This window comes from Molothrus aeneus, chromosome 17 (assembly GCF_037042795.1).
Source record: "Molothrus aeneus isolate 106 chromosome 17, BPBGC_Maene_1.0, whole genome shotgun sequence".
Taxonomy (NCBI): domain Eukaryota; kingdom Metazoa; phylum Chordata; class Aves; order Passeriformes; family Icteridae; genus Molothrus; species Molothrus aeneus.
Genome location: NC_089662.1, coordinates 15386714 through 15414084, shown reverse-complemented (window position 1 = coordinate 15414084; position 27371 = coordinate 15386714). Strand labels below are relative to the sequence as shown.

At 44.9% G+C, this 27371-nt stretch overlaps 4 long non-coding RNA genes across 6 annotated transcripts; all 4 read right to left on the bottom strand.

Annotated features, from left to right (window-relative positions):
* Positions 1–328: 328 nt before the first annotated feature.
* On the bottom strand, positions 329–3512 carry LOC136563913 (uncharacterized). 2 transcript variants are annotated; one of them, XR_010784660.1, is made up of 7 exons: positions 3468–3512; positions 3328–3369; positions 3191–3234; positions 3046–3089; positions 2726–2964; positions 1350–1443; positions 329–742 (listed from the first exon to the last, which is right to left on the bottom strand). It is a non-coding gene; the product is annotated as an uncharacterized lncRNA (long non-coding RNA). The 2 variants fall into 2 exon arrangements; XR_010784659.1 differs by having other exon boundaries at positions 1350–2964.
* Positions 3513–4452: 940 nt separating this feature from the next.
* On the bottom strand, positions 4453–5494 carry LOC136563915 (uncharacterized). Of its 2 annotated transcripts, XR_010784662.1 has the most exons (5): positions 5139–5494; positions 5017–5058; positions 4841–4936; positions 4605–4685; positions 4453–4527 (listed from the first exon to the last, which is right to left on the bottom strand). It is a non-coding gene; the product is annotated as an uncharacterized lncRNA (long non-coding RNA). The 2 variants fall into 2 exon arrangements; XR_010784661.1 differs by having other exon boundaries at positions 4605–4936.
* Positions 5495–21359: 15865 nt separating this feature from the next.
* On the bottom strand, positions 21360–22918 carry LOC136563978 (uncharacterized). The gene is made up of 2 exons (XR_010784670.1): positions 22394–22918; positions 21360–21791 (listed from the first exon to the last, which is right to left on the bottom strand). It is a non-coding gene; the product is annotated as an uncharacterized lncRNA (long non-coding RNA).
* Positions 22919–24110: 1192 nt separating this feature from the next.
* On the bottom strand, positions 24111–24456 carry LOC136563979 (uncharacterized). The gene is made up of 3 exons (XR_010784671.1): positions 24394–24456; positions 24257–24300; positions 24111–24156 (listed from the first exon to the last, which is right to left on the bottom strand). It is a non-coding gene; the product is annotated as an uncharacterized lncRNA (long non-coding RNA).
* Between the last annotated feature and the right edge of the window lie 2915 nt (positions 24457–27371).

The window sequence follows — 27371 nt, the reverse complement described above, 5'->3', positions numbered from 1 at the left end:
TCTGCCCCCAGCCCAGGTGCCCTCAGTACCCTCGGGGCACAGAGAGTGTCTCCCCCCAGCCCAGGTGCCCTCAGTACCCTCGGGGCACAGAGAGTGTCTCCCCCCAGCCCAGGTGCCCTCAGCACCCTCGGGGCACACACAGAGAGTGTCTCCCCCTGTCGGCTGTGTCAGGGCTGCCCCCCCGGTGTCTGCCCACTCGGGACCGGCCGAGCGTTACTGAGGGGCTCGCACAAACCCACTCGGCCACTGATTGTGGTGGTGTTTGAGGGTCCTCCAGGACAAGGGAGGAGATGAGAATCTTGACTCCACCTTTCAGAAGGCTGAAATATTATTTTATGATCTCTATTATATTAAAAGAAAATGAGATATTAGAACTATACTAAAAGAGCAAGGAAACATCAGAAAGCTGGAAAGGAATGAATAATAAAAACCTGGGACTGCTCACAGCCCCGACACCGCTGGACCATGATTGGTCATCAAGTAGAAACAATGCACAGGAGACCAATCCAAGATGCCCCTGTTGCTAAACCATCTCCAGCCCACACTCCACAGCCAGCAGATCCTTATTGGTTCCATTTCTGTTCTGAGGCTTCTCAGGAGAAAAAACCCAGCAAAAGCATTTTCATCAAACACGTCAGTGCCAGGTGATGGCACAGGCAGCATCAGCTGGCAGAGGTCACTGTGTCATCCCTGCCAGCCCAGGTGTCACAGCAAGGAGGAGAGAGTTCACCCTGTGCTCACACTGCAATACAGAGCAATACAACACAACACACACATTAACACAAGATTATAACCTTTTTCTATTTTCATTACTTGTGGATTTATTGTTACAGGACACCCAAAACAACAAAAGCACACAAAAAACAGCACTCATCTACCATTAACACCCCCTTCACATTACACACAAACTCACCATCCCTCTCACCACAACTGCTAAATTACACCCCAGCAATCATTGCTCCTCGGGAACGTGGTTCCCTGGAGCCTCCAAAAATTCCTCCTGCCTGAAGAAATACCCGGTCCCTGGAGGGTCTGTGCCCAAACTTTGGCAATGAATGTCGCCTCGCTGACCGACCGGGACCCGGGAAAAAAAACCCAGCCGGGGGGAAAAAAAAAGAAAAAAAAAACCAGCCGGGGGGGGTGGGGGGGGTAAACCCAGCTGGGGATTTTTTACTCTAAATTTACAAATCAGTTGAAAAACCTGAAAAGCAAAAGTCACACACACAAGGTTAAATCCAGTCAGCATGCGCTCACACACGCAGAGACGAGCAGACGCAGACAGACACAGGCACGTGCTCTCACACACGCTCACGCACTCCTCCCATTTAAACGTTCCCTGCGGCTCTTACTCGAGACGCTGAAGAACGCGCTTCCACGCTTCTTCTGGCTGCCGCTCCTCGACGTCAAATGGTAGATTCTGGGGAAATCGGCAGCCTCGGGGACCTGTGAGACAACAGGAAGCGGTCGATGAGTGGCTGACAGCTAGGACTTGTCCCCGCTCTGGACCAATAAATTTTCTACCCAAAACCCCATTAAAGACAGATGAACAGTAAAGTTTTTATAACTCTGCTACCTAACTGTGACTACATGCCAGGGCAGGACAGCTCCGACCATAAGTGGTACAACATGAGTACACACAATAAAAGCAGACGCATACAGTGCAAGTGTGCATGGAGTGTAAGTCCATACAATATAAACCAGCATAGGTACACACAATGTAAGTACATACAGTGTAAGCCAACATAGGTAAACGCAATGTAAGTACATACAGTATAAGCCAGCATAGGTACAAACAATGTAAGTACATACAGTATAAGCCAGGACTTGAGATAGCTCTCTGGAAGATTAATTCTTGAGCCCTGTACCCTTTGAGAAGATGGAACCTATAGAACTTCTGCAGTCACGTGAGGAGGGTGTAAGACGCTCCCTCAGGAAGTCCAAGAGAATGGTGTGGAAAAAAAGGCACTACCAAAGCCGGTAGTGAGAAGGAAGACGGATGAGAACATCTTGTCCCTTTGAGACATTCCTGTCTCAAAGAGTAAAAATGTAAAGATGCCGGAATAAGGGATATCCAGAAAGGAACATGAGTTGAATATGGCCTACGTGGCACGGAATAGTGCCAATAAAGCGTTGAGATGTAACAAAGGCCTGTGACACGTAAGACAATGGACACGGACTACATAACACAGACATGGACAACATAACATAGACACAGATGACATAACACAGAGACGAGTGACAACTGCCTGGCACTGTCCCCGTAGGGACCCGAGATTGCTAGCGCAAGGTGAGCCAGAGGCTGATGATGCCAAAGGAAAGGAAGCCCTATGATGATGGCACGTGATGATGAAATGTAACTCATTAAAAGAAGTTCGTGCCGAAGCAGTTAAGAGGATGCTCGAGAGGGGCGGCGAGCCTAGAGAAGGAAGCCGACTGCCGGGTGACCGTGGCCGTAGCTCCGGACGTGAAGGCGAGCTCCTCGGGGGAAAGAGCCGTGACGACGTCGAGTCGAGGGAGGCGGACGACGCAAAGTTCCCGAGAATTCGGAGATGGGTCGGAACTGTCCTGCCCAGCAAAGGCTCTGGCGAGGCTGAGGGGAAACCCTCTCCCTTTATGCCAGAGAGCCCACCCCGCTACAGAGCTCTCCACCAAGCTGACATCAAATTGCCTCCTGTGAGAGTAAAGGCTATTCCCCTTCTCCCAACCGCTGGCCCCGACACTTAGCTTTTGGAAGATGAGAGGACAAAACCCATCCTCGGTCAGACGTGGATGTTGAGATGCTCTCCGTGTGTGCTTCGGTGCTGCCATTTCCAAGCTTGGGCTACGAGCCTCCTCAGGGTACCTAAGGCAAAACAGAAAACCTGACTATTGCCCTCAACAACAGTAATCCCCGGGACTCCTCCGCACCACTGCCCCGGCTCAGCTCAAATCTTGATTTGGCTCCGGAGGGTGCCCGGAAGAGACCTGCAAAGAGAAAAGGGACACGCTTAGCATACTGCTGTGTAACGCTCACCTAGGAATCAGCCTGCCTAAACACCGACTCACCTGCCCTCCTCTGTTCCTTGGTGTGCCTAGGGCAGCGACAGCACCTGCAAAGAAACAAAGCAGAAAAGCATGGTGACATACTGTGAAAACACAACCTCCCAAATCTGACAAGGATGCCACACCGATACCTTAAGCTCTCACCCACCTGGCATAGGCATGCTCGGCCAGGAGAGATGGCAAGTGGACCACCTAAAATAAAAAAACAAGAGGAGATGCTTAGAGCTGCACCAAAACTGAGACCTCAGCAATAACAACTGCTTCTGTACGCTATTCAATGCTCACCTTGCCCACTCGGCCTTGACTGCTGCTCTCGGCCTTGACCTCCTAAAAAGAGAGACAACGAACAATGCTGTAACGGCCACCATTTATGCTTCCTCTGCAGAGACAAATGGTGACTGACCTGCTCGGGGCAATCCCCTCACCTGGGATGGGGGCTCTGCCCTGGATTTTATCCTTCAGCATCTGAAAGAAAGTCAGGACAAAAGTCAAACTGTTGCAGGGTAACTTTATAGCTCCAGATATCTTGTGTCCAACTAGACCCCACATTACAAACTTCAAGTCCCCGGGACTTCTCCTATTGCACCAGGCTATGCGGCAGGGCAGAGCAGCTCCGGCACAAATGTGTGTGCACACACCCGTGACACGGGACAGACAGGACGTGACAGACAACGGGGACACAACACGGACAGAAATCTCCTGGCAAGGAAAATGGCTGCGAGGACTGAGAGAATGCAAAAGGAGATGACCGAGGGGAGACCGATGGTGAGCTGATGAGGCTCAGAGAAACCTGGAGGAAGAAGATGCTAACCGAATGATTTATTGCAAAAACTGCAAAGATGGATGCCCGAGAATCCCACGGCCAGAAGCCTCTACCTGCCCTCACCTTCTCACAAGTCCTAGTCCGCCATAATGGATCCTGGCGGGGCAGAGCTGTCCATACAGCTCAGAACAAGACCTGAAAAGACATCTGACCGGATGCTTCTAAAGAGACAAGAGAGTCTGATGCCTGTCTGAGCTCCTGAATCCAAAGTTCTATGGCCTGGGTGCCAGGCCGAGGAATGCAGAGATCACAGATGCTAACAATGATGCCAGGGTTTCTGACAGGCCCCTCCAAGTCCTAAGGTAAAGGACATGACATATCCAAACACACATAATACACAAAAGACAAGTGACACAATACACACCGGGACTGCTCTGCCCTGCGCGCCTCAGCACTGTGATCCAAAGTCAGGCTTTGCTTTTATGGGGCCTAAGGGGCCGCTTCATGGACACCCCCATCTCCAAAGGAGACTCAAAAATCCCTCCCGGTGGGTCCCTACCCTGCGCCCCGCTTTCATCCCCTCTGTGGGTTGTAGCCCTCTACTTATCTCTCGGACATCTGGGGATGCAGGTCCGTGTCAGGTGCAACAGAAGGCAGCCGCGACATCTGGGAAGTTCCTGCTGGCTCTGTTGTTCAACAGCTTCCTGTTGTTTCTCAGTCAGCTACGTGAAAGAAATGCAAATATCAGTGCATGATCTCTGCAGCACACTGGCCAAAACCCAACAATTCTGCCACTCACCGTTCTCCTAAGAATGCCCGGCTCCTGGGGCTGCACCCTTCGGCCACGCTCCGAGGCTGATGCCATGGTCACGGGGTAAGCCTGGGGTAAGAGGAGATGAGGTGATTTGGCATTGCTGAAACCTGAGCGGACCCAAGCTTCTCCTTCCTACTTCCCCGACTCACCGCAACTCCTCGTCCGGTGCCCAAGGCCACCTGGATGGCACCTTTAAATAGAAAAGATCAGGGCTTCCTCACCAGATCCTGTAATGCGTCCACAGGGCTCACACGTGCAGGGAAACCGGTGCATCGGCCGGCTGGTGACGGGGGCTTGGCAGGCTCTGAGTGGATTGCCTAAAGCACAAAAACGAGAATGGAGACTTAGACTTGCCCCAGGAATTGAGACCTAAGCAAAAAGAAATGCTACTGATCACCTTGCTCTCCTGAACTTGATTTCTGGGATCCAGCTATACTTCCTAAAAATAAAGACAAAAAAAAAAAACCTGTAACAGGGCCTCACTTGACACTCCCCCTGCAGAAACAAATGGTGACTGACCTGCTTGTGGGAAGCCCCTCACCCAGGATGGGGGGCTCTGCCATGGATGCAATGCATCTGCACCTGAAAGAAAGTCAGAACATATGTCAAACACCTGCAGGATAACTCAAAAGCTGCAAACACCTTAGGTCAATCTAGGAATGGCATCTAGAGTCCAACTACACCCCACATTACAAATTTCAACTCCCCGGGACTTCTCCTAGTGCACCAGGCTATGCGGCAGGGCAGAACAGCTCCGGCACAAATGTGCGCAGACACCCGTGACACAGGACAGACAGGACGTGACAGACAACGGGGACACAACACGGACAAATCTCCTGGCAAGGAAAATGGCTGCGAGGACTGAGAGAATGCAAAAGGAGATGACCGAGGTGAGACCGATGGTGAGCTGATGAGGCTCAGAGAAACCTGGAGGAAGAAGATGCTAACCGAATTATTCATTCCAAGAACTGCAAAGATGGATGCCCGAGAATCCTACGGCCAGAAGCCTCTACCTGCCCTCACGTTCTTTCGAGTCCTAGTCCGCCATAATGGATCCTGGCGGGGCAGAGCTGTCCATACAGCTCAGAACAAGACCTGAAAAGACATCTGACCGGATGCTTCTAAAGAGACAAGAGAGTCTGATGCCTGTCTGAGATCCCGAGTCCAAAGTTCCATGGCACTGGTGCCAGGCTGAGGAATGCAGAGATCACAGATGCTAACAATGATGCCAGGGTTTCTGACAGGCCCCTCCAAGGCCTAAGATAAAAGACATGACATATCCAAACAACACATAATGCACAATAGACAAGTGACACAATACACACTGGGACTGCTCTGCCCTGCGCACCTCAGCACTGTGATCCAAAGTCAGGCTTTGCTTTTATGGGGCCTCAGGGGCTGCTTCATGGACAGCCCCTATCACCAAAGTGGACTCAAAAACCCCTCCCAGTAATACCCAAACCAGCCCCCTGCTTTCATCCCCTCTCTGGGTCGTGGCCCTCTACTTATCTCTCGCACAGCTGGGGATGCCGGTCTCGGGTGCGAAGAAAGGCCACCTCGTCAGCCAGGAAGCTCCTGCTGGCACCGGGCTGGTGTCTCTTAGACAGCTGTATTAAAGAAAACCAAGTATCAGCGCCTGATCTTGGCAGCCCATCGGCCAAAATCCCACAAGTCTGCTACTCACCGTGCTCCTAAGAATGCTCAGCTGCTCGGGTCGCACGCTTCGGGCACGCTCGGAGACCGAGGCCGTCGTCACAGGGGGTGCCTGGGCTAAGAGGAGATGAGGTGATTTGGCATGGCTCAAACCTAAGGGGACCCTCGCTCCTCCTCCCTACTTCCCCAACTCACCGCAACTCCTTGGCAGCTGCTGAAGGCCACCTGGATGGCACCTTTAAATAGAAGAGTTCAGGGCTTCATCACCAGGTCCTGTAATGCATCCATAGGGCTCGCACGTGCAGGGAACCCGGTGCATCGGACGGCTGGTGACAGGGGCTCGGCAGGCTCCGAGTGGATTGCCTAAACCACAAAAAAGAGAATGGAAGCTTAGAGCAGCACCAGAAACTGAGAGCTGAGCAATAACAGCTACTTCTCTCCACTGCTCACCTTGACTGCTGGTATCCAGATTTACTTCCTAAAAAGAAAGACAAAGAACAGAGCTGTAACAGAGTCACCACATACACTTCTGCTGCAGAGACAAATGGTGCCTCACCTGCTCGAGGGAAACCACTCACCCGGGATGGGGGCCTCTGGCACACATTTAATGCATCTGAATCTGAAAAAAATGTCAGGACAAAAGTCAAGCTGTTGCAGGATAACTTAAGAGCTCCAGATATCTTGTGTCCATCTACAAATCCCACCTAGAGTCCAACTACACCCCACATTACAAACTTCAAGTCCCCGGGACTTCTCCTAGTGCACCAGGCTATGCGGCAGGGCAGAGCAGCTCCGGCACAAATGTGTGTGCACACACCCGTGACACAGGACAGACGGGACGTGACAGACAACGGGGACACAACACGGACAGAAATCTCTGGGCAAGAAGGATGACTGCAAGGACTGAGAAGATGCCAAATGAGATGACTGAGGAGAGACTGATGGTGAGCTGATGAGGCTCAGAGAAACCTGGAGGAAGAAGATGCTAACCGAATTATTCATTCCAAGAACTGCAAAGATGGATGCCCGAGAATCCTACGGCCAGAAGCCTCTGCCTGCCCTCACGTTCTTTCAAGTCCTAGTCCGCCATAATGGATCCTGGCGGGGCAGAGCTGTCCATACAGCTCAGAACAAGACCTGAAAAGACATCTGACCGGATGCTTCTAAAGAGACAAGAGAGTCTGATGCCTGTCTGAGCTCCTGAGTCCAAAGTTCTATGGCCTGGGTGCCAGGCCGAGGAATGCAGAGATCACAGATGCTAACAATGATGCCAGGGTTTCTGACAGGCCCCTCCAAGTCCTAAGGTAAAGGACATGACATATCCAAACAACACATAATGCACAATAGACAAGTGACACGATACACACTGGGACTGCTCTGCCCTGCGCACCTCAGCACTGTGATCAAAAGTCAGGCTTTGCTTTTATGGGGCCTCAGGGGCTGCTTCATGGACACCCCCATCTGCAAAGGAGACTCAAAAACCCCTCCCAGTAATACCCAAACCAGCACCCCGCTTTCATCCCCTCTGTGGGTCGTGGCCCTCTACTTATCTCTCGCACTCCTGGGGATGCCGGTCTCGGGTGCGAAGAAAGGCCACCTCGTCAGCCGGGAAGCTCCTGCTGGCACCGGGCTGGTGTCTCTCAGACAGCTATATTAAAGAAAATCAAACATCAGTGCCCGATATTGGCAGCCCCTCGGCCAAAACCCCACAAGTCTGCTACTCACCGTGCTCCTAAGAACGCTCAGCTGCTCGGGCCGCACGCTTCGGGCACGCTCGGAGACCGAGGCCGTCGTCACAGGGGGTGCCTGGGCTAAGAGTAGATGAGGTGATTTGGCATGGCTCAAACCTGAGGGGACCCTCGCTCCTCCTCCCTACTTCCCCGACTCACCGCAGCTCCTCGGCGGTTCCTGACCCAGAACTCAGGCCTGGCGAGAGCGGCAAACCCGGTCCATTGGCCGCTGGGGACGGGAGCTTGGCGTGCTCCGAGCGGATGGCCTAAGGCACAAAAACGAGAATGGAGACTGAGACGTGCCCCAGGAACTGAGAGCTCAGCAACAAGAAATGCTACTGATCACCTTGCTCTCCTGAACTTGATTTCTGGGATCCAGCTATACTTCCTAAAAATAAAGACAAAAAAAAAAAAGCTGTAACAGGGCCTCACTTGACACTCCCCCTGCAGAAACAAATGGTGACTGACCTGCTTGTGGGAAGCCCCTCACCCAGGATGGGGGGCTCTGCCATGGATGCAATGCATCTGCACCTGAAAGAAAGTCAGAACATATGTCAAACACCTGCAGGATAACTCAAAAGCTGCAAACACCTTAGGTCAATCTAGGAATGGCATCTAGAGTCCAACTGCACCCCACATTACAAATTTCAACTTCCCGGGACTTGTCCTATTACACCAGGCTATGCGGCAGGGCAGAGCAGCTCCGGCACAAATGTGTGTGCACACACCCGTGACACGGGACAGACAGGACGTGACAGCCAACGGGGACACAACACGGACAGAAATCTCGAGACAAGAACCGTGACTTCAAGGAGCACAAGGACAGAAAATTAGATGACTGAGGTAAGATGGATGGCGAGCTGATGAGGCTCAGAGAAACCTGGAGGAAGAAGATGCTAACCGAATGATTTAGTCCAAGAGCTGCAAAGATGGATGCCCGAGAATCCTACGGCCAGAAGCCTCTACCTGCCCTCACCTTCTCACAAGTCCTAGTCCGCCATAATGGATCCTGGCGGGACATAGCTGTCCATACAGCTCAGAACAAGACCTGAAAAGACATCTGACCGGATGCTTCTAAAGAGACAAGAGAGTCTGATGCCTGTCTGAGCTCCTGAATCCAAAGTTCTATGGCCTGGGTGCCAGGCCGAGGAATGCAGAGATCGCAGGTGCTAACAATGATGCCAGGGTTTCTGACAGGCCCCTCAAAGGCCTAAGGTAAAGGACATGACATATCCAAACACACATAATACACAAAAGACAAGTGACACGATACACACCGGGACTGCTCTGCCCTGCGCACCTCAGCACTATGATCCAAAGCCAGGCTTTGCTTTTATGGGGCCTAAGGGGCCACTTCATGGACACCCCCCCATCTGCAAAGGGGACTCAAAAACCCCTCCCAGTAATTCCCAAGCCAGCACCCTGCTTTCATCCCCTCTCTGGGTCGTGGCCCTCTACTTATCTCTCGCATATCTGGGGATGCCGGTCTCGGGTGCGAAGAAAGGCCACCTCGTCAGCCGGGAAGGTCCTGCTGGCACCGGGCTGGTGTCTCTCAGACAGCTGTATTAAAGAAAACCAAACATCAGTGCCTGATCTTGGCAGCCCCTCGGCCAAAACCCCACAAGTCTGCTACTCACCGTCCTCCTAAGAACGCTCAGCTCCATCGCCGAGTCCCGTGATTCTTCCACAGGGCTCGGGAGAGCGGCGCGCCCGGCGTGTCGGCCGGTTGGTGACTGGGGCTCGGCGTACTCCGAGTGGATTGCCTAAAGCGCAGAAACAGGAATGGATGCTTAGAGTTGCACTGGAAAGCAAGACTGGAGCATTAACAACTGATTCTGTACCCTACTCAATGCTCACCTTGCCCACCTCATCTTGACTGCTGATATCCAGCTTTACTTCCTAAAAAGAAAAAGAACAGAGCTGTAACAGAGTCACACTTTACACTCTCTCTGCAGAGACAAACGGTGACTGACCTGCTCGGGGGAACCTCCTCACCCGGGATGGGTGGATGGATTTTGCCCTGGATTTTATCCTTCTGCATCTGAAAGAAAGCGAGGACAAAAGTCAAAGGGCTGCGGGATAACTTCACAGCTCCAAACATCTTCTGTCTATCTAGGAATATCATCTAGAGTCTGGCAATGCCCGACAAACTGCAAGTCCCTGGGACTTGTCCTGTTGCAGCAGGCTATGCGGCAGGGCAGGGCAGAGCGGCTCCGGCACAAATATGTGTGGACACCCGTGACACAGAACGTGACAAACAGGGGGACGACAAACACAACACAGCATGCTTGTGGTGAGGGTCTTGAGGGGAAAAGGCAAAAGGGACCCCAAAGACACACTAGGTAACACGGTACACCGGACAACACGACGTGGACAGGAACTGCTCTGCGCTGCCCGCCTGAAAGCTGCCGTCAAAATTAGAGCCTCTCCCTTTAGCTGTCCTAAGAGGCCCCTTGGAGGAGATTGCTTTTCCCTCTGCTAATTTTTAAATCTGTCCCAGGAACTCCCAACCCGCTGCTCTCCCATTGTCCCATCTCCAGGCCATGGCCCTGACTTATCTTTTGGATGATCGGTGATGAGGATCCACGTTGCACCTGAAATGAGTCTGCCTCGGAGGGCCCCGTGATCGCCTGTTAGCCTCTCAGTCAGCTACAATAAAGAAAAACAAAACCAAAGTATGAGTACAGAGTTATGCGGGCCAAATCCCAGCAAGTCAGCTACTTGCCCTCTCCTGAGTGTGCCTGGCTCCTTCAGGCTCCAGCTTCATCCTGATTCCAAGGCTGTGGCCGTTATTATGAGTAGTACCTGGGTAAGAGAAAGGCAAAGTGAAATGGCATTCCTGTGAGTGCAGTGGGTGACCTTGTGTGCTGCAAGACGTGTGAATGCCTCTGCTCGGCTTCTAAAAGGCCTGGGGTGGGGGCTCAAATAAACACCCTTCCTCACCCTGCTGCCTTCAAAACCACCCCCCCCAACAATAACTCCTAACTGGATACCTGCTCAGCCTCCCTCTCCTAGTCACAATCCTCAACTCACCTGAAGCCTCAATCTCAAACATCATCTTGGACACTGGGCAGATGCCTCTTGTGACATGATGAATCTGCTGAAAAAATGTTGTAGTTGACACAACCTGGAGCCTCTGGAAGCTGCGCTCCTCCTAAAAAAATACAAAACAAAATAAGAACAAAACAGGAAATTACAAATGCACTTTACCACCCCTAAACACAAAACCCAAAACTGTGAACTTAAATACTCCCTGTATTCTATGCTGTTTTCTTTACAGTATCTTCAAAGCCTCTGTTGCTTTAGCTGCCCAGAAACACCTGCTGAAAAGAAGCTGAGATAAGCTGAAAGAGCCTCTTACCTGAAATGAGAGTGAAATGAGAGGAGAGCTCTGATCCCAGCACATCCCAGAGAGGTAATGAAGGCCCTGAGCAAAGGCTGGGGTTAATAATATACCCCTGATGGTGCCCGCCTCTCGTTCCCATGGCACCCAGGAAAAGGGAGGGGGGTGAATCCCACCGGGTATAAAAGCCCTCAGAGCAGTTGCAGCTGTTTGGCTCCTCTGACTCAAATTCAAGGGGAGCAAAGGGCTTGTTATAGAAGAAAACTCTTCTGAAAAATAACAGCGCTTTGTTTTTGCAACAACTACTTGGAGTAAATGGGCAGGAAACTGGTAAGAAATAAAACTTTCTGTTTAGGCAGCATAACTAGATAAATTGGCTAATTTGCTGTGAACTTACATAATTATTCCTTAGTGGCTATTAAGTAGTACTTCATGTGTGACTGAGCCCGGTGGAGAAGAATGCTTATGATATGAATCGTCTAAGTCTCCTTGGGACCTCTAATTAGGCCTATCTACATTATAAGTAAAAATAAGAAAAATAAAAGCTTCCCAGGCAGTGTAAGGGTTAAGTGCATGCCAGGCTTACCCTGCTCTGAGATACTTGGTCCTATGGCACAGAAAGAAGGGCCCTGAAATGTAGTTTTAAACCCTTAAAATGCTGAAAAAAAGCAGAGCTTCCTTCCAGTGAACCCCTTAAAAAGAGGAAATGGGGCAGTTACCTCTACTGAAACTAATACATTAGCAAATAAATAGCTTCTGCCCTTTAATTTACTCTCCTTAATTATTGGGAAAAGAAGGGTTTTCTTCTCTCTTTAAATCTCTCCAGGGATGAAAAAAGAGGGATTTTTCCCTCAGTTCAACTCTTAAGATGGAGGGACAGCTGGGCTTCTCCCTCAATTTAGGCCTCAGGACAATAAAAAGGGGGCGGCTACCCTTAATTCAAACCCATAAGAAACATTGTCAAGATTTTCCCCTTCTATTTAAACTGGGGAATAATCGAAAATGAGGACTCCCTGTCAATTAACACCCCTAACAGCATAGAAAAGGCAGGGATTCTTTCAACTGAGACCACTAAAATTGCAGGGGAAGCAGAGTCCCTCCCAGTTTGAACACAAAAAATAAAGGAAAAGGAAGCATTTTCCCTTTTTTCTAAACCCTTTTTCTCCTAATAACCCCTCTCCTTTCTGGGAGTGCTGTGGAGGGTCTGGGGGCCCTGGGGAGGGACTGACACAGTAAAAGGGGAAAGTTGAAAGCCCTCTCCTGGAACCCCACATGCTGCCTGGCCTGCTCAGATGCTGCCCCTTGGCAAAAGGGCTCTTCCCTTGGCGTTTTCTCAAAGGGGACTGAGTGGTAATAGTTTCAAAAAAGGCAAATGATCCAAGAAATGTACAAAGAACAACACTGAATTAAGAATTAAGACAACGCTTGTACCACTGATTTCAAACACTGCCTGGTTTTATTCTGGTCTTGCCTGAATAAAACATCTCCTCATGCTAGCTGGGTTATAAGTAAATGCTTGAATTGTGAGAATAATTAGTATTGTAGTTCACAACATTTATGCACTTATTGCAAAAAGTGTTAAAGTAATAACTTAGTTTTGTGGATGGGAATTACTAGTGCCTGGTGAATGAGAGATACCTGAAGAACCGTAAGAGACCACAGTTAAAGGGTGTCCAAACCAAATTGCCTGGAAATTATTTAAGAGAAAGTGACAAGGAAATAGAGGGCACGACCAGATTGGCCTCTGTTTTTTGCCACCGAGAAGATCAAATACACCTGCTGTGGGTTGCAACCCCACAGGCCTGGGAGGTGGGAGTATAAGGCATACTGGACCTCTGTTATTCCTGTTTCTGGCACTCATTTGTTCTCTTTTCCCTTTCAGGATACCAGCAAGATTGTGTCACAAATGCTGCAGAAAGCATCACGTGGAAAGAAACCAAAGTTCCTCTTTAATTACACACACCTATGTCAATAGCCACTGTTATAACCCATCCAAATTAAGAACCTGTAGGCAAAATGGAGTAAATTATTGGATTACAAGAAACTTAGGAAAATGTGGTAATAGATTTGGAATTGAATGTCCAAAAGGAGAGAGAGGGATTTGTTTTACATTTAATCTTGACGGTTCGAGATTTGGTAAAAAAAACAAATAATAAAGGAAAAGGTAAAACCAGCACAGCAACTTAACTCTGTATTGACCCCAAATAATCTATTGAGTCGTATTACAAGACTCCAAGCAGTTATAGAAATGATAGCAAATGGAGCTGCCCAGGCATTGGAGTTAATATAAAGTCAGCTAAGCCAAACAAAAACTGTAGTGTATCAGAATAGGTTGGCTTTACACTATTTATTGGCCAAAGAAGGGGGTGTTTGTGGAAAGTTTAATATATCAAATTGTTGAAAATTGATGACCACAGAAAAGTCATTCTAGAAAAAGCAAAAGAAATCAAAGAAGAAAAAAATATATATGCATATAATAACCCAGGTACCGGTCCAAAAATTAGAAAACAATGTTAAAACCTAGCTGATAGGGTAATGTATTAGAAGAAATGAAGATCTTTCATTTTATGTGTTGCAACTATTTTTATATTTCTTCCTTGTGTAATCCCCTGTTTGATTTTGCCCGCATAGTCCAGAAGATGCAAGTAGATAAGAAATATTGCTCAAGCCAAATGATTTACAAAGAATAAGAGTGGGGATTGTGAAAAATGCAGGTATTTTATGATTGGCTTTTTTGAAATATTAAAATGAATATTATATGTGTTGTGTTAGAAAGGAATGCTGTATTAATTCTCTTAAGTAGTGTGTTAAATATAGTTATAGGTTATAAAAACTGTTAAAATAGAAACTATGCTATGTAAGATACTTTTTTTAAAGAAAGGACTTGCAGCAAGATAGCGGTCACAGGACACCTGGATCTTTCAGAGAAAAAGAATTTATATATATTGCCCTCTTATCAGAAGAAACAAACTTCTTCCTGCCTCCAAGGCGCTGTTAGGATTAGAAGGAAGAAGTGGATGATGAGCAGACAGAATCCTGTGTTTGAATGGAATTTATGCACCATGTATGAAGTGTATGACTATGCAACAGGCTATTGCTTTTAAGGGTTAATCCTTTGTTAACGGGGGTCCTTTTTCAGGCTCGTGCTGCCCAGAAAAAGGTACCCGGACGTCCGTAACTCTTTGTTTTTGTTGTCTCATATTGTCCTAATTCAAATTGTCCAAATTATTATTACTCTAATTGTATGACTATTTTTATAACCATTTTATTACTATTAAACTTTCAAAAATTTGAAAAGCAAGTGATTGATGTTTTTCACACCAGTCTGTTAGGTGAAAATTATCAAAAGATTTTTGTGAGTTTTCTAATTTTGGCATTAATGCTGGCAAATTTTCAGGGTTTACTGTCTATTTGTGGGTCGAGAAATCTGTCCCAAACACTGAGGGGACTCTGGAGCTATTGGGAACAGTTCTTTTTCAAAATTCTTTTGTGTTGGGATCAAAGAGCTGGCATTTGCAGGGGCAAAATAATTCTCTGTCTGTCCTGTATTTATTAAAGCAGCTGTCATATTCCAACCTCCTCCTCCTCCTCGTCGCACGGTTTGCGTGCATGGATGTGGCTGTGCAGACGAATCGTGACACAAAGTAGTCCCACTGGGTGCTAGGAGTGTGGAAGGCGAAAACGCAGAGGCACATCAGGTATCAGTTGCTCAGGGTTACGCGCTGCTGAGGGATCTCTCGGTGCCGGCAGAAGGAGAGACGCGGAAGGATACACGCAAGGCGCTGCAGTTTTCGCCTGCTGTGGTGCCGTGTATAGACGCAGTGGCGGCAGAAGTGGCGTGACAGGGCACAGGGATGGCGGCTGTGGCCGGACAGCGGCACGCAGCGGCTCGGAACCGGGACCGGGCTGTGCCAAAGCTGCGGCAAACGCAGCGGGGGGTGGCGGCGGGGCCGTGGAGATAGAACTGCGCATGCGTGCGGCTGATCCCAGAAGCAGCGCTGTGGTTCCATGAGTCGGCGCGGAGTGATATCGCTGGTGCTGGGGTTGTAGCAACTGCGCATGCGTGGGTTCTGTCACTACCGCAGTGCGGGCAGTCATCATGGCGCTGGGCGGGCTGGGGCGTGCGGGAGGCAGCGGAGCTGCAGGAACGGTAACGGGGCTGCGTCTGCGGCCGTGGAAGGGAACGCCGGGACGCTCGTGGTTGCAGGAGGCGGCGGAGCCGCGCCATCCAGCAGCTCTGAAGCGGGAGGGTGCAGTGGGGAAGGCGCGGCTCGGCCCGCCATGCAGCGGCGGCGGCAGGAGAGGGGAAGCGACCACGGGCGGCGCTGACGGGAGGCTGGGCTGGAGCGCCGCGGCGCCGGCACGGAGTGCCTTGGGTGGCTGGGGTGCCCAGTAAGACAGTCATTAAAACACCCTAAAAATTATTTTAAAAGCCCCGAAAAAGCCCTAAAGGTATCCTAAACATTTCCAGAGAATTCCTAAAAAACTCCTGTAAAAAAACCCCTAAAATATCCCTAAAAATCCCTGAAAAATCACTTGAAAGACCCTAAAAAACTGTTTAACCCCTACCTGTAACACTGTGGCCTCCAAACATCATCTCTACCTATTAATCGGGGTAACTGCAAGACCCTCAAACACCACCACAATCACCAGCTTGAGTTGGTCTGGGCAGCACCAAATAAAATAAATTTAAAAGCTTTAAAAATAGAAAAATTAAAAATAAAAATTAAATAAAAAATAAAATAAAAAAATAAAATAAATGCTTTAAAAATAAATCAAAACTAAAACTAAAAAAAAAAATTAAAAAATAAAATTAAATAAAATAAAGGTTTAAAAATAAAAAAATTAAAACTAAAAATTAAATAAAAAATAAAAAAAGATTTAAAAATAGAAAGATCAAAAATAAAAATTAAAAAAAATGTTTTAAAAATAAAAAAATAAAAACTAAAAATTAAATAAAAAGGAAAATTAAAAAAATAAAATAAATGCTTTAAAAATAGAAAAAGCAAAAATTAAAAATGAAATAAAAAATAAAATTAAAAAATAAAAAAGCTTTAAAAATAGAAAAATTTAAAAAAATTAAATTAAAAAAATAGTTCAAAAATAAAAAATTAAAACTAAAAATGAAATAAAAAATAAAATTAAAAAATAAAATAAATGTTTAAAAATAAAAAAAAATAAAACTGAAAATTAAAAAAAATTTAAAAAGCTTTAAAAATAGAAAGATCAAAAATAAAAATTAAATTAAAAAAACATTAAAAAATGCTTTAAAAATAAAAAAATCAAAACTAAAAATTAAATAAAAAATAAAAGTAAAAAATAGAATAAATGCTTTAAAAATAGAAAAAGCAAAAATAAAAATGAAATAAAATATAATATTTAAAAAATAAAATAAATAGCTCAAAAATAAAAAATTAAAACTAAAAATGAAATAAAAAATTAAATAAAAAAATTTTAAAAGCTTTAAAAATAGAAAGATCAAAAATAAAAATTAAATAAAAAATTTTAAAAAGCTTTAAAAATAAAAAAATAAATCTAAAAATTAAATATATAATAATTTTTTTAAAAAAGCTTTAAAAATAGAAAAAGCAAAAAATAAATATGAAATAAAAAATAAAATTTAAAAAATAAAATAAATGATTTAAAAATAAAAAAATTAAAACAAGAAATTAAATAAAAAATAAAATTAAAAAATAAAATAAAAAGCTTTAAAAATAGAAAAATCAAAAATAAAAATGAAATAAAAAGTAAAAAATAAAATAAATGATTTAAAAATAAAAAAATCAAAACTAAATATTAAGTAAAAACTAAAAAAATAAAATAAATGCTTTAAAAATAGATAAAGCAAAAATAAATATGAAATAAAAAATAAAATTTAAAATATAAAATAAATAGTTTATAAATAAAAAATGAAAACTAAAAAATAAAAAATAAATTTAAAAAAATAAATGCTTTAAAAAAAATAAAACAAAAAAATTAAATTAAAAAAAATTTTAAATAATATAAAAAGCTTTAAAAATAGATAAATCAAAAATAAAATTAAATAAAAAATAATAAAAAATAGCTTTAAAAATCAAAAAATCAAAAGTAAAAATTAAGAAAAAAATAAAAATAAAAAAATTTAAAATATGCTTTAGAAATATAAAAAATAAAAATTAAAATTAAATAAAAAGGAAAATTTAAAAATAAAATACATGCTTTAAAATAGAAAAATTAAAACATAAAAAAAATTTTAAAAAAGCTTTAAAAATCGGAAAATTAAAAAAATATTAAATAAAAATTAAATTTAAAAAATAGAATTAATTAAAAGTAATTAAAAAACAAAATAAAATCCGTAAAGTGCTGTAAAGTACTGTAAAAGTTCCATAAAAGGTAGTGTCGTAAAGGGCGACTGTCGAAAAAACGCACCTTTTACGACAGTCGCGCTTTACGGCACCTTTTACGACAGTTTCACGACAGTCGCGCTTTACGGCACCTTTTACGACAGTTTTACGACAGTCGCGCTTTACGGCACCTTTTACGACAGTTTTACGACAGTCGCGCTTTACGGCACCTTTTACGACAGTCGCACTTTACGGCAGTTTTACGACGTTTTATGGAAATTTTACGGCACTTTACAGCACTTTAGAGTTTTTATTTTGTTTTTCATGTATTTTTAATTAATTTTATTTTATTAATTTTGGTTTTTTTAAATTTTTCTATTTTTAAAGCTTTTTATTTTATTTTTTTATTTGTTTTTATTTTTAATTTTCCTATTTTTAAAGCATTTTATTTTTAAAATATTTTTAAATTTAATTTTTAAATTTAATTTTTATTTTTTTAAAGCATTTATTTTTTTAATTTTGTTTTATATTTAATTTTTATTTTTCTATTTTTAAGGCTTTGTATTTTTTAATTTTATTTTTTATTTATTTTTATTTTTAAACCTTTTTATTTTTTAAATTTTTATTATTTTTTTTATTTTTAAAGCATTTATTTTATTTTTTAAATATTTGTATTTATTTTTAATTTTTCTATTATTAAAGGTTTTTATTTTTTAAATTTTAGTTTTAATTTTTTTAATTTTTCTCTTTTTAAACTATTTTTTAAATTTATTTTTATTTTTATTTTTCTATTTTTAAAGCTTTTTATTTTTTTATTTTTATTTAATTTTTATATTTCATTTTTTTATTTTTAAAGCATTTATTATATTTTTTAATTTTGTTTTTTATTGAATGTTTATTTTTCTATTTTAAAAGCATTTATTTGATTTGTAAATTTTTTTAATTTAATTTTTAATTTTTCTATTTTTAAAGCCTTTTTAAAATTTTTTAAATTCGTTTTTATTTTTAATTTTTCTATTTTAAAAGCTTTTTATTTTATTAATTTTTTATTTAATTTTTATATTTAATTTTTTTATTTTTAAAGCATTCATTATATTTTTTAATTTTGTTTTTTATTGAATGTTTATTTTTAATTTTTCTATTTTTAAAGCTTTTTATTTTTTTAATTTAATTTTTAATTTTTTTATTTTTAAGTTTTCTATTTTTAAAGCATTTATTTTTTTAATTCTGTTTTTTATTTTTCTATTTTTAATTTTTGTATTATTAAAGCATTTATTTTTTAATTTTGTTTTTTTTTAATTTTTTATATTTATTTTTTCTATTTTTAAAGCATTTATTTTTTTTATTTAATTTTTATTTTTTAAATTTTCTATTTTCAAAGTTTTTGAATTTTTAAATTTTATTTTTTATTTATTTTTATTCTTAATTTTTTTATTTTTAAGTTTTCTATTTTTAAAGCATTTATTTTTTTAATTTTTTTTATTTTTCTATTTTTAATTTTTGTATTATTAAAGCATTTATTTTTTAATTTTGTTTTTTTTCTAATTTTTATATTTATTTTTTCTATTTTTAAAGCATTTATTTTTAAATTTTGTTTTTTATTTAATTTTTATTTTTTAAATTTTTTATTTTCAAAGTTTTTGAATTTTTAAATTTTATTTATTTTTATTCTTAATTTATTTTTAAAGTATTTAATTTTTTTAATTTTATTTTTTATTTAATTTTTATTTTTAATTTTTCTATTTTCAAAGCTTTTTTATTGTTTAATTTTATTTTTTATTTAATTTTTATTTTTAGTTTTATATTTTGAAACCTTTTTTTTATTATTTAATTTAATTTTTTATTTCTATTTTTAATTTTTCTATTTTTAAACCTTTTAATTTTATTAATTTTTAATTTAATTTTTATATTTAATTTTTCTATTTTTAAAGCATTTGTTATATTTTTTTAATTTTGTTTTGTATTAAATTTTTATTTTTAATTTTTCTATTTTTAAAGCATTTATTTTATTTATTTAATTTTATTTTTATTTAATTGTTATTTTTAATTTTTCTATTTTTAAAGCATTTATTTTTTAAATTTTGGTTTTTATTTAATTTTTTTAAAATTTTTCTATTTTTAAAGCTTTTTATTTTATTTTATTTGGTGCTGCCCAGACCAATTTAAGCTGGTGATTGTGGTGGTGTTTGAGGGTCTTGCATTACGGCACTACATTTTTATGGAACTTGTACAGCACTTTACAGCACTTTACAGTTTGGGTTTTTTTATTATTTATTTTTAATTAATTTTGTTATTTTATTTATTTTTTTTTTCTATTTTTAAAGCATTTTATTACATTTTATTTGGTGCTGCCCAAACCTGCTGTAGTGCATTTTTATACTTTGTAATACTTTGAAGTAATTTTTCCCAAATGGTTTATCCCAAACTGTACCCCCCTCCCTTTACCTGTGTTATCCCTCTCCTGGGATGAGATCATCCCCAAACCCCCACCCTGGCTCTCTGTCAATCACTCAGCCTCCCATCCCCTCCATCCAAAAGTTTTGGTCCAAGTCCTCGAGTGATTAGCCAGAGGCCAGGGGTCAGCCCCCCAAGCCTTGCTCCATACGCTGTCCTATATGTCTATCCCCCAATACCCATCCCTTAGGGTCACTTAATGGTTGGTAGGGTGTTACCTACTTTCGGTTTCCACCTCCCTTAAAATGTAACCTTGGCACATCTCCCGGGGCTCTGGGCAGGAGCCCCCTGAGGTGCAGGACCTCCTTTGGGGGTCCTAATAAAACCTTGGATTAACCCCTGCTAAGAGTCGGCCCTTTATCTTCTACCGCTGTCTCTGGTGTCTCTTGTGCTGCAAAGGCGACCAGGCCAGGTGCCCTCAGTACCCTCGGGGCACACACAGAGAGTGTCTCCCCCCAGCCCAGGTGCCCTCAGTACCCTCGGGGCACACACAGAGAGTGTCTCCCCCCAGCCCAGGTGCCCTCAGTACCCTCGGGGCACACACAGAGAGTGTCTCCCCCCAGCCCAGGTGCCCTCAGCACCCTCGGGGCACACACAGAGAGTGTCTCCCCCCAGCCCAGGTGCCCTCAGCACCCTCGGGGCACAGACAGAGAGTGTCTCCCCCCAGCCCAGGTGCCCTCAGCACCCTCGGGGCACAGACAGAGAGTGTCTCCCCCCAGCCCAGGTGCCCTCAGCACCCTCGGGGCACAGACAGAGAGTGTCTCCCCCCAGCCCAGGTGCCCTCAGCACCCTCGGGGCACAGACAGAGAGTGTCTCCCCCCAGCCCAGGTGCCCTCAGCACCCTCGGGGCACAGACAGAGAGTGTCTCCCCCCAGCCCAGGTGCCCTCAGCACCCTCGGGGCACAGACAGAGTGTGTCTCCCCCCAGCCCAGGTGCCCTCAGCACCCTCGGGGCACAGACAGAGTGTGTCTCCCCCCAGCCCAGGTGCCCTCAGCACCCTCGGGGCACAGACAGAGAGTGTCTCCCCCCAGCCCAGGTGCCCTCAGCACCCTCGGGGCACAGAGAGTGTCTCCCCGCTGTTGGCCGTGTCACGGCTGCCCCCTGGTGTCTGCCAACTCGGGACCGGCCGAGGCTCCTGGGTTCCTGGGAGGCTCGCAAAAACCCGCTCGGCCGCTGATTGTGGTGGTGTTTGAGGGTCCTCCAGGACAAGGGAGGAGATGAGAATCTTGACTCCACCTTTCAGAAGGCTGAAATATTATTTTATGATCTCTATTATATTAAAAGAAAATGAGATATTAGAACTACACTAAAAGAGCAAGGAGACATCAGAAAGCTGGAAAGGAATGAATAATAAAAACCTGGGACTGTTCACAGCCCCGACACCGCTGGACCATGATTGGTCATCAAGTAGAAACAATGCACAGGAGACCAATCCAAGATGCCCCTGTTGCTAAACCATCTCCAGCCCACACTCCACAGCCAGCAGATCGTTATTGATTCCATTTCTGTTCTGAGGCTTCTCAGGAGAAAAAACCCAGCAAAAGCATTTTCATCAAACAAGTCAGTGCCAGGTGATGGCACAGGCAGCATCAGCTGGCAGAGGTCACTGTGTCATCCCTGCCAGCCCAGGTGTCACAGCAAGGAGGAGAGAGTTCACCCTGTGCTCACACTGCAATACAGAGCAATACAACACAACACACACATTAACACAAGATTATAACCTTTTTCTATTTTCATTACTTGTGGATTTATTGTTACAGGACACCCAAAACAACAAAAGCACACAAAAAACAGCACTCATCTACCATTAACACCCCCTTCAAATGACACACAAACTCACCATCCCTCTCACCACAACTGCTAAATTACACCCCAGCAATCATTGGTCCTCAGGACCGTGGTTCCCTGGAGCCTCCAAAAATTCCTCCTGCCTGAAGAAATACCCGGTCCCTGGAGGGTCTGCGCCCAAACTTTGGCAATGAATGTCGCCTCGCTGACCGACCGGGACCCGGGAAAAAAAACCCAGCCGGGGGGAAAAAAAAAGAAAAAAAAAAACCAGCCGGGGGGGGTGGGGGGGGTAAACCCAGCTGGGGATTTTTTACTCTAAATTTACAAATCAGTTGAAAAACCTGACAAGCAAAAGTCACACACACAAGGTTAAATCCCGTCAGCATGCGCTCACACACGCAGAGATGAGCAGACGCAGACAGACACGTGCTCTCACACACACTCACGCACTCCTCCCATTTAAACATTCCCTGTGGCTCTTACTCGAGACGCTGAAGAACGCGCTTCCACGCTTCTTCTGGCTGCCGCTCCTCGACGTCAAATGGTAGATTCTGGGGAAATCAGCAGCCTCGGGGACCTGTGAGACAACAGGAAGCGGTCGATGAGTGGCTGACAGCTAGGACTTGTCCCCGCTCTGACCGATAAATTTTCTACCCTAAACCCCACTAAAGACAGATGAACAGTAAAGTTTTTATAACTCTGCTACCTAACTGTGACTACATGCCAGGGCAGGGCAGCTCCGACCATAAGTGGTACAACATGAGTACACACAATAAAAGCAGACGCATACAGTGCAAGTGTGCATGGAGTGTAAGTAAGTCCATACAATATAAGCCAGCATAGGTACACACAATGTAAGTACATACAGTGTAAGCCAACATAGGTAAACGCAATGTAAGTACATACAGTATAAGTACATACAGTATAAACCAGCATAGGTACAAACAATGTAAGTACATACAGTATAAGCCAGGACTTGAGATAGCGCTCTGGAAGATTAATTCTTGAGCCCTGTCTGTACCCTTTGAGAAGATGGAACCTATAGAACTCCTGCAGTCACGTGAGGAGGGTGTAAGACGCTCCCTCGGGAAGTCCAAGAGAATGGTGTGGAAAAAAAGGCACTACCAAAGCCGGTAGTGAAAAGGAAGATGGATGAGAACATCTTGTCCCTTTGAGACATTCCTGTCTCAGAGAGTAAAAATGTAAAGATGCCGGAATAAGGGATATCCGGAAAGGAACGTGAGTAGAATATGGCCTACGCGGCACGGAATAGTGCCGATAAAGCGTTGAGACATAACAAAGGCCTGTGACACGTAAGACGATGGACACGGACTACATAACACAGACACGGACGACATAACAAAGACACAGATGATATGACACAGAGACGAGTGACAACTGCCAGGCCCTGTCCCCGTAGGGACCCGAGATTCCTAGTGCAAGGTGAGCCAGAGGCTGATGATGCCAAAGGAAGGGAAGCCCTATGACGATGGCACGTGATGATGAAACGGAACTCGTCAAAAGAAGTTAGTGCCACAGCAGTTAAGAGGATGCTCGAGAGGGGCGGCGAGCCTAGAGAAGGAAGCGGACTGCCGGGTGACCGTGGCTGTAGCTCCGGACGTGAAGGCGAGCTCCTCGGGGGAAAGATCCGTGACGACGTCGAGTCGAGGGAGGCGGACGACGCAAAGTTCCCGAGAATGTGGAGATGGGTCGGAACTGCCCTGCCCGGCAAAGGCTCTGGCGAGTCTGAGGGGAAACCCTCTCCCTTTACTGCCAGAGAGCCCGCCCCGCGACAGACCTGTCCCCTAAGCTGACATCAAATTGCCTCCTGTGAGAGTAAAGGCTATTCCCCTTCTCCCAACCGCTGGCCCCGACACTTAGCTTTTGGAAGATGAGAGGACAAAATCCATCCTCGGTCGCACGTGGACGTTGAGATGCTCTCCGTGTGTGCCTCGGTGCTGCCGTTTCCAAGCTTGGGCTACGAGCCTCCTCAGGGTACCTAAGGCAAAACAGAAAACCTGACTATTGCCCTCAACAACAGTAATCCCCGGGACTCCTCCGCACCACTGCCCCGGCTCAGCTCAAATCTTGATTTGGCTCCAGAGGGTGCCCGGAAGAGACCTGCAAAGAGAAAAGGGACACGCTTAGCATACTGCTGTGTAACGCTCACCTAGGAATCAGCCTGCCTAAACACCGACTCACCTGCCCTCCTCTGTTCCTTGGTGTGCCTAGGGCAGCGACAGCACCTGCAAAGAAACAAAGCAGAAAACCATGCTGAGATACTGTGAAAACACAACCTCCCAAATCTGACAGGGATGCCACACCGATACCTTAAGCTGCACACACCTGGCATAGGCATGCTCGGCCAGGAGAGATGGCAAGTGGACCACCTAAAATAAAAAAACAAGAGGAGATGCTTAGAGCTGCACCAAAACTGAGACCTCAGCAATAACAACTGCTTCTGTACGCTATTCAATGCTCACCTTGCCCACTCAGCCTTGACTGCTGCTCTCGGCCTTGACCTCCTAAAAAGAGAGACAACGAACAATGCTGTAACGGCCAGCATTTATGCTTCCTCTGCAGAAACAAACATGGACTCACCTGCTCGGGGCAATCCCCACACCCGGGATGGGGGGCTCTGCCCTGGATTTTATCCTTCTGCATCTGAAAGAAAGTCAGGACAAAAGTCAAACTGTTGCAGGGTAACTTAATAGCTCCAGATATCTTGTGTCCAACTAGACCCCACATTACAAACTTCAAGTCCCCGGGACTTCTCCTATTGCACCATGCTATGCAGCAGGGCAGAGCAGCTCCGGCACAAATGTGTGTGCAGACACCCGTGACACAGGACAGACAGGACGTGACAGACAACGGGGACACAACACGGACAGAAATCTCCTGGCAAGGAAAATGGCTGCGAGGACTGAGAGAATGCAAAAGGAGATGACTGAGGAGAGACCGATGGTGAGCTGACGAGGCTCAGAGAAACCTGGAGGAAGAAGATGCTAACTGAATGATTTATTCCAAGAACTGCAAAGATGGATGCCCGAGAATCCTACGGCCGGAAGCCTCTACCTGCCCTCACCTTCTCACAAGTCCTAGTCCGCCATAATGGATCCTGGCGGGGCAGAGCTGTCCATACAGCTCAGAACAAGACCTGAAAAGACATCTGACCGGATGCTCCTAAAGAGACAAGAGAGTCTGATGCCTCTCTGAGCTCCTGAGGCAAAAGATCCATGGCATGGCTGCCAGGCCGAGGAATGCAGAGATCACAGATGCTAACAATGATGCCAGGGTTTCTGACAGGCCCCTCCAAGGCCTAAGGTAAAAGACATGACATATCCAAACACACATAATACACAAAAGACAAGTGACACGATACACACCAGGACTGCTCTGCCCTGCGCACCTCTGCACTGTGATCCAAAGTCAGGCTTTGCTTTTATGGGGCCTAAAGGTGTGCACGTCATGGACATCCCCATGTCCAAAGGAGACTCAAAAATCCCTCACGGTGGGTCCCTACCCTGCGCCCCGCTTTCATCCCCTCTGTGGCTTGTAGCCCTCTACTTATCTCTCAGACATCTGGGGATGCCGGTCCGTCTCAGGTGTAAAAGAAGGCAGCCGCGACATCTGGGAAGTTCCTGCTGGCTCTGTTGTTCAACAGCTTCCTGTTGTTTCTCAGTCAGCTACATGAAAGAAATGCAAATATCAGTGCATGATCTCTGCAGCACACTGGCCAAAACCCAACAATTCTGCCACTCACCGTTCTCCTAAGAATGCCCGGCTCCTGGGGCCGCACCCTTCGGCCGCGCTCCGAGGCTGATGCCGTTGTTACGGGGTAAGCCTGGGGTAAGAGGAGACGAGGTCATGCGGCATTGCTGAAACCTGAGCGGACCCTCGGCTCCTCCTCCCTGCTTCCCCGACTCACCGCAACTCCTTGGCAGGTGCCCAAGGCCACCTGGATGGCACCTTTAAATAGAAAAGATCAGGGCTTCCTCACCAGATCCTGTAACGCATCCACAGGGCTCGCACGTGCAGCGAACCCGGTGCCTCGGCCGGCTGGTGACGGAGGCTCGGCAGGCTCCGAGTGGATTGCCTAAACCACAAAAATGAGAATGGAAGCTTAGAGCAGCACCAGAAACTGAGACCTGAGCAATAACAGCTACTTCTCTCCACTGCTCACCTTGACTGCTGGTATCCAGATTTACTTCCTAAAAAGACAGACAAAGAACAGAGCTGTAACAGAGTCACCACATACACTTCTGCTGCAGAGACAAATGGTGCCTCACCTGCTCGGGGGAAACCACTCACCCGGGATGGGGCCCTCTGGCACACATTTAATTCATCTGAATCTGAAAAAAAAGTTAGGACAAGACTCAAACTGTTGCAGGATAACTTAAGAGCTCCAGATATCTTGTGTCCATCTACAAATCCCACCTAGAGTCCAACTACACCCCACATTACAAACTTCAAGTCCCCGGGACTTCTCCTGTTGCACCAGGCTATGTGGCAGGGCAGAGCAGCTCCGGCACAAATGTGTGCAGACACCCGTGACATTGGACAGACAGGACATGACAAACAACGGAGACACAACACGGACAGAAATCTCCTGGCAAGGAAAATGGCTGCGAGGACTGAGAGAATGCAAAAGGAGATGACCGAGGAGAGACCGATGGTGAGCTGATGAGGCTCAGAAACCTGGAGGAAGAAGATGCTAACTGAATGATTTATTCCAAGAACTGCAAAGATGGATGCCCGAGAATCCTATGGCCAGAAGCCTCTGCCTGCCCTCACGTTCTTTCAAGTCCTAGTCCGCCATAATGGATCCTGGCAGGGCAGAGCTGTCCATACAGCTCAGAACAAGACCTGAAAAGACATCTGACCGGATGCTCCTAAAGAGACAAGAGAGTCTGATGCCTGTCTGAGCTCCTGAGGCAAAAGTTCTATGGCCTGGGTGCCAGGCTGAGGAATGCAGAGATCACAGATGCTAACAATGATGCCAGGGTTTCTGACAGGCCCCTCCAAGGCCTAAGGTAAAGGACATGACATATCCAAACACACATAATACACAAAAGACAAGTGACACGATACACACCGGGACTGCTCTGCCCTGCTCACCTCAGCACTGTGAGCCAAAGCCAGGCTTTGCTTTTATGGGGCGTCAGGGGCCGCTTCATGGACACCCCCATCTCCAAAGGAGACTCAAAAATCCCTCCCGGTGGGTCCCTACCCGGCGCCCCGCTTTCATCCTCTCTGTGGGTTGTAGCCCTCTACTTATCTCTCGGACATCTGGGGATGCCTATCCATGTCAGGTGCAAAAGAAGGCAGCCTCAACATCTGGGGAAGTTCCTGCTGGCACTGTTGTTCAACAACTTCCTGTTGTTTCTTAGTCAGCTACATGAAAGCAATGCAAATATCAATGCACGATCTCTGCAGCACACTGGCCAAAACCCAACAATTC